We start from the raw sequence: 7,877 nt of genomic DNA on the forward strand, positions 1-7,877 counted from the left end.
AGAATATTTTCTCAGAATATTGTCGATTTTTGCTCTATTTCACCAACGAAAATAGTTCCAAAAAATCCACAGTATAGCCATTGCGTGTCTCAGAGCAACACATTTCATTACTGAATGAATCTGAGTTTTTGAACATTGGTCTAATGAAAGATTCATAGACTCATAAAAACACTTGTTTTGTCCCTGAATGAATCAGTTTTGAACAAATCATTTGAATGAATAATTCAATGACTCACTTGTTAAAGGGATACTCCACTTTTTTTGGAAATAGGCTCATTTTACAACTCCCCCAGAGTTAAACAGTTGAGTTTTACCGTTTTCGAATCCATTCAGCCGATCTCCGGGTCTGGCGGTACCACTTTTAGCATAGCTTAGCATAGATCATTGAATCGGACAGGACCATTAGCATCTCTCTCAAAAAAATGACCAAAGAGTTTCGATATTTTTCCTATTTAAAACTTGACTCTTCTGTAGTTACATCGTGTACTAAGACCGACGGAAAATGAAAAGTTGTGATTTTCTAGGCTGATATGGCTAGGAACTATACTCTCATTCCTGCGTAATAATCCTGCAAGAAACTTTGCTGTCGTACCATGAGTGCAGCAGGCGTAATGATATGACGCAGCGCCTGAAAATAGGTCTAATAGGTTAGACAAACTTAGTCCCGGTCACGTTGGAAGTTACAGAGCTGGGGACTATTTTCAGGCGCTGTGTCATATCATTACGCCTGCTGCACTCATGGTACGGGCAGCAAAGTTTCTTGATTATTACGCAGGAATGAGAGTATAGTTCCTAGCCATATCAGCCTAGAAAATCACAACTTTTCATTTTCCGTCGGCCTTAGTACACGATGTAACTACAGAAGAGTCAAGTTTTAAATAGGAAAAATATAGAAACTCTTTGGTCATTTTTTTGAGGGAGATGCTAATGGTCTTGTCCGATTCAATGATCTATGCTAAGCTATGCTAAAAGTGGTACCGCCAGACCCGGAGATCGGCTGAATGGATTCGAAAACGGTAAAACTCAACTGTTTAACTCTGGGGGAGTTGTAAAATGAGCCTATTTCCAAAAAAAGTGGAGTATCCCTTTAAGACAATTGGTGTGTCCGAAATGTCTGAGTAGGTACTACATTTGAATTTGAATTAACTTCAAAACCTTTAAAATAGTACATTCTATAGTATGGGTAGTATAAATGAAATTTGCAAGTCATACATCCACCATGTTGTTTCTGTTATGTGACCTAGTAGAGTCATTAAAGTAATTGCAGTCGCATTGCACACAATGTTTTTTTGTCTGTCTTTTTTGTTTCTTTGAAACGGGCCTCTGAATTGCAAATGTAGAAAGTGGTCCATTAAGAATGATACTGTATCTTCAGAGAGAAGATGGAAAAAGCTCTGTATGCTGCGCTGTACCAATTTTTCAGACAATTTACTTAATGGCGTCACACTGTTCAGATGTAATTAGGCTTTCTCTGATATTTAATAATTAATGACACAGACAGAGTGGGAAAGAGAAAGAGAGCATGAGAAAGAAAGACCTCAAGCCAATTAAGGAGATGAAAGGTAAGATGTTTGTCAAACCGCCTCATATTTGATCAGTTTAAAGTGAAAAATGCTTCGACAATATGATGATACAGACCTATTGTGTTTATGGATTTACTATATTTTTTATATACTATATATAAAATTCTCAACATTTAATGGCTGTGAAGGAGACGTTGTGAACAATTCATGTTCAGATACATGTGTTTGACCCACATCAAGGCCCCATTTAACAAGAGACCAGAGCCAAATGGCTAAAAGAGAAGATAGAAGCACCAGTCAAATGATGCACGTATTGAACAGTACAACACACAAAAGGAGATGCTGCTGAAAGAGGCAATGCTTTCTATCTTACCTTTGAGCCTCGGACTGCTAAAAGGTGCTTCATCAAAAGCCTGGTGCACCTAAGAAAACCTTGATCTGGCTGACAGGCAACTGCCATTTCCTTCATCTCTGTGGATATCAAAGAGTCGTCTGCCTCATCGGTCTGCATCCATTCGGTCTGTTGGAGAAAGAGAAGGTAGAAAAAAACAATTGGACCTAATGTTGAGCTTACATCTTTGTTTCCATGCATGAGCAATTAACTGTGAAGACCCTACAATCCCAAGGCAAATTTATTTAACACATTTAGGCTGTTGATCGGCCTATTAAAATAGAAGGAATGGCATAAAATCAGCCGGTCATTATCGCAAATAAACCCTGACAGAGCAAGCAAGTGGGGTTTATTATGTTATGCGAAATTGTTCTTGATTACACTGTTAAATGGATTTGAGCTTTTTTATACAAGTAGAAAATGGCATGAGATTGACCGCCTGGGTCAAATTTTAGCATCATTATACAACAATTTAAACACAGAATGCCACAACTGACCAATCACAATCAAGTATCCCATTTTACATTCTAAGAAAAGACAGTAAAAAAGGGTCTAATGTAGCGTGTTAATATGAAGACATTTTCAAAATTGTTTTTTCACAGGTATTTTGAAATGTCCATAAACTTAATGTCCTTGCAGAGAATGACCAACCCCTTTTCTGTTATGAAGTTTTTCTTACAGTGTAATAATGCATGATAATCCAGTGTTTTGTATCTTTTGTTACAAGACACCATCAGATTGTGCATTATTTGGTTCCGACTGTATATGCTTTACTATCACTTTGAGCTCATCACTTGTATGACAGAGCCCACATAATGCAAGCTTTTAGCTCAAAAACATCCTAAGCTACAGTACAAAATGTGAGAAATCTCGGTTTTCATTTATTCCTCTATAATACAATGCCTCTCTTCCAGCAGGTTTAGAAAGGTGGTCACATGATATATCTGATTTTGGCCTACAAACTGATTAAAAAAAAAAAAAAAAAAAAAAAAAACATCTCCATTAACTGCTAGACCTCTCCAGACTCAAAATAGCATGATACCGGTCTGCTAAAAAAACAACAACGACAGAAAACCAAGTAATGTTGAATTTGGGACAGCATGCTAGCATTCTACTCGTACTATTTTTGCTATAAGCTATGGTAAAAGTAGTAAGAGTATAGTATACTAGTATGTGATTGCAAAATCAGCATAAGTCTCCATCAATTATTCTAACAGCAATCAAGAATAAAGTATTACAGGAAGAGTTTCAGGGCACTGTCATTACAATGCACTCTTGGCTCCCATTATAGGAATGATTGGACATCTGAGTGGAAAAAGCCTGCATGCTGTTTGCATCTTGTAAAATCTACAGTGCATTTAGTCTCCTAAGATAGAAGCTGCAGGGCCAGCGTGTGTGAATGTGTTCACCTTGTCAGTTTAATTGTTGAACTGTCACTCGACAAGGCAACAAGGCTCCATTTGTATCCCCTTAGGCTGACGTCTGACATGTTCTCCATTCTAGCCATTTCTGGAAACTAATGGAAGACGTAGATGATGATTGTGAACTACTTGTGCCTTGTTGGTGTCTGAGAAACTGGTTTAGAGTGAGAGTGAAAGTGTTAAAATGAAAGTCCTAAACTTTTTTCTCATATTGCTCAATTCTTCAAGGGTTACATAACTCTAAAATGAAAATTTTGTCATCATATACACACACAAAATCTTATAGAATGATAATTATATCATAAAATGTATTAGTATGTTTACCTAGATTTTTATTGTATTATCCGTTTTTATTGTAATTTTAGTTTAAGTTTAGTTTTTGTTTCTATTTCTTTTTAGCTTTAATTTATTTTCTATTTAAATTTCAGTTTGAGCGATTTCAAACATTTATTTTAAGGCATTTGATTTTTTTATTTATTTAACTTTTTTCCATCTAAAATTTAGCTTATGTTATACTTTATTTCAATTACCAGAAATGGTTTTTAATAGTTGTAGTTAACAATAACAACAATGAAGTGGACCCCATTAACTTCAATTTATGGACAGAAACACTTCAGCAAACATTCTTCAAAATATCTTCTTTTGTGTTCAACAGAAGAAACTCAGTCAACAATTCACTGTAAAAATAAAATGGTTTAAACTTAAAAAAAAGTACGTGTTCGTGCTGCCTTCAATTTTTAAGTTTAGTCAACTTGAAATGTGAAGTTGTACTAAGTGACAACTTGCATATTTGAGTTGAGTAAACTCAAAATACTAAGGCAGCACAGACACTTACTTTTAAATGACAGAATTTCCTTTTTTAGGTAAACTATCCCTTTAAACTCGATATAACAATGTTGTTTAGGAGAGAGTCACATATAATAGTTGAATTCACTCTATATCATCAGTCTGAACGGTTTGATTAGTCCACTTAAACACAGAGTGATGACTTTTAGACTTTTGCTTAGGTAGCACTAAAACACAATCAAGATTTAAATGGGTATCGGGCCTGTAATTATGCTTCTATTGCATCTAATAACACATCAGGTGGTGGTAGTCAGCTGCACTGGTTTGGTGTAGGTATGATGAGGACTTCTCACCAATGTCCTTAATACTGAGGTCAAAATAAAGAAAACTTTCTAATGTGCATGTCTGAACAATTTGTTTGTCAGACTGTACATTTTCAGAGCAAGAAAGAACAGCTTCAGTCCTAATTGGTATTTGAGCAGGTCACAAAGACCTCGCAGAAAATTCAACTGCAATGTTTTGTCTCATACGGTTTGAGTTTCTAATGCTTGTTGTCATATTTACACTCCAATTTGCATTTATCCTTTTCACTTTCAAAGTTAAACTTGTAGCCTCTTTCTACAAACATTTAGAGCTCGTTTTTGTTGAGTGAAGTAATCCCTGCACTGGATTTGAGCGGACAGCATTTTAGCTCAGCCAAAAACCTATCCTGTGTTGAATCTGTCACGCTGCCCTGTCTTTGATTTTGCATTAGCGCTGTCCTGATCGGTGTGAGCCAGAGGTTATTCTGTGATATATGAGTGTTGTCATGTTGAGGGGACGTAGTGGACAGGGAGCTCATCTCTCATTAAGAGGATCGTTACAGTCATCCTGTAATGCTTCACAGATATTGTGGTTCATGGATCAATCATGGAGCTACAGATGATTTTAATGCTGAAAACGTGTGGATGGAATAATAAGCGGAAAGATAGGTAGCAATGCTCTACTCATAACACCCCCAGAGAAAATGTGAACACAATGCTTCCATATGCATGTGACTCAAACACCGCATGTCACCTTCTGTAATCGTCAGCTAAGAGCTGTCATGTCATTTGAAGGTTTAATTATTAGAGGGCATCACACTTCTGCTTCGTATATTTCACACATTCTGGTTGAGTATTCACTGTCAACGTGCCTTATCTGACTGCTTGCCTGCACTGACATTCTCCGTAAAAAATGCATTGAATTTCTCAGGATAAACTGCACATCCTATCTATACACTTCAATCTATATTTTCAAAACATACGCTCACATAAGCATGAAATGACTAAAAACAGGCATGAAAATACTATACATTCTGCCAAATAACAGTTTAAAGCAGGTAAAAAGTTTTCTACATAATGTCAGTATATAATACAGTATGTGTATACACACACACACACACACACACACATACATACAGTGGCACAGTATAATTGATATATTCAGCCTTTATTAAAAAATTATTAAAATTGGTTAAAGATTTTGTAATATTGCAGTTGTGCTTGGAGTCAATTGTTTTATTTATAATAATGCAATAAAACATGCCAAATCGATTGTGCTAGTACATTTTTGGCCTCGCTGTCATACAAAGAAATGATGCACACAACTTGAGTAATGCCAAGGAAGGAGAACTCCTTCATGCAAATGTTTGCATAATTAAATAAAACCATTAATTTTGTCAGATAGATACTTTAACAAAGTCCAGTGTTTTGTTCTTCCAAATATAACATACTCATCATATTTTGATGGTTTAATCAAACTTGTAGGGTCATTAAAAACAAATATCTCCTATGGACATCACTTTTTGCCATCTGTATACATACAGTATATATAATATATTGAATATATACTAAGCTAATTTTACAAATGAAGATGTATTTTTGTTTTAATAAAGCTACTAGCCGTTTTTTTAAGTATTATTTTTCACTACAGGTTTTACCACTATAGTGATTGCTCAGAGAATCTCTATGACTGTTCTCAATGGAGATTCTGCTGTTTGTTGTAAACAACTTAATCCATTACTGTCTTTATTTCTAGAAACTCTGGCAGGAGCTCTTGCACACATAAAATGCAGCGCCTACTTTCCAAGCCACTGACAGAGGAGCCGGAGGTGGATGTGTATTGATATGAGGAACCAGAAATAGACATTTTGCCCCTTGGATCAGAGAGCAGAAATCATCTTTCATTAGAGCTCTCTTGGCTGATGTCCTTTGACACACAAACGCACACATACAAACTCATGAATAAACAAGACGGGTTAATTTGTGTGTGTGTGTGCATGCAGGGTGAAAACAGTTCAAATAGGGATCCAGTGCAAACAAAGGGCGTGAATCATCATCTAGCTATTTGAAAATGATCGACATATTAAAATGCAAACTTTTTAAAATCCGTTTAACACTGGCACTAAGGCACATTTTAGAGCAACATAGATCTTAAATAGTTTGTGTAGATTGGGGCAAAGGGTTTAATGTTGAAATGTTCAATATTTTTCTTATCCCTACATAATATGCAAAGTAGCCATTTGTAGGCTGATTTCGCTGCAAAAAAGGGTAAACTGTGGCTCAGTGTTTGCTTGAGCATCCCAACTAGCCTTTATTTTTTATTACATTTAGTGACACACTTCATTTTTAATGATGTTCTAATAAAGCAGGTAGATTTTTCAAGACATCTCCAAATTGATTTAGCATGTGCCCTATCCAGGCTACTTCTCCGGGATTTGTGAAGGCATCCACCGTATGTGTTATGACAGCATCCCTATATCACTTACAGAGCTCCAGCTCTAATTCCCCGGAATTATCCATTTGACTTTGACTCGCAATCACTTCACGTCGGCAGCACTAAAAACGGTTTTTAATCCAAACATGTTGCATTCAGACAGTCAGTATAGTCTTGGATTTAAGCATGGTTGTCTATTCCTGTTACTGAGTCTAATCTGAGAATGCTAGGTCGTAAATTGCTGGCAAGAACAAAGAAACGTGATGGTGAATTTTAATGATGACATTCATTATGTGATCGATGAAGAGTAAGCCATCATGGTAAATACAGCCCAATGTTTCTCTCCTGCTGTCTGCACACACTGTCCTGCTGTCAGAAGCACATAAATGGGCAATTTGTAATACTAAATGGTAGGGGTTTAATGATACCCTCATGTCACGATTCGATACATATCACGATACTGATTACTGAACTCACCATACGATATTATTGTGATACTCCAAGACATATGATAAAAGGTTAATAATTTTTTTTACTGTTGATTAAAATGCTAAATTTGTGGGTGTACATGAATAGGCTTGGACTTGGTGCTGATAACCTAATGCACAGGACAAGGTTGACACCAGAATAAAAATATTCATGATTCTTTAGCTGAAAATACAGAACTATTTTAGACAAATATGCTTGCACTCTGTCACAGACTAGATGTATTTAAAATAATATAGGACACTTTTTACTGGTAACATAAGACATTTGGAATTATCAGGACCCACAGATATTCCCCCATTGCATTATTATACATTATATTCAACATTATACATAGTAGTTTAATGTAGTACTGACACTAAAACTCTGAAAACTTGATTTTTTGATTTTTATGCACAATTTGTCACTATCCACAATATATATTGTTGCATTTTTGTATTGCGATATACAGTATTGTTGTGATATGATATATTGTTACACCCCTACTTTGGATGGATGGATGGATGGATGGATGGATGGATGGATGGATGGATG

The sequence above is a fragment of the Rutilus rutilus genome (assembly GCF_951802725.1).
Source record: "Rutilus rutilus genome assembly, chromosome: 4".
Classification (NCBI taxonomy): Eukaryota; Metazoa; Chordata; class Actinopteri; order Cypriniformes; family Leuciscidae; genus Rutilus; species Rutilus rutilus.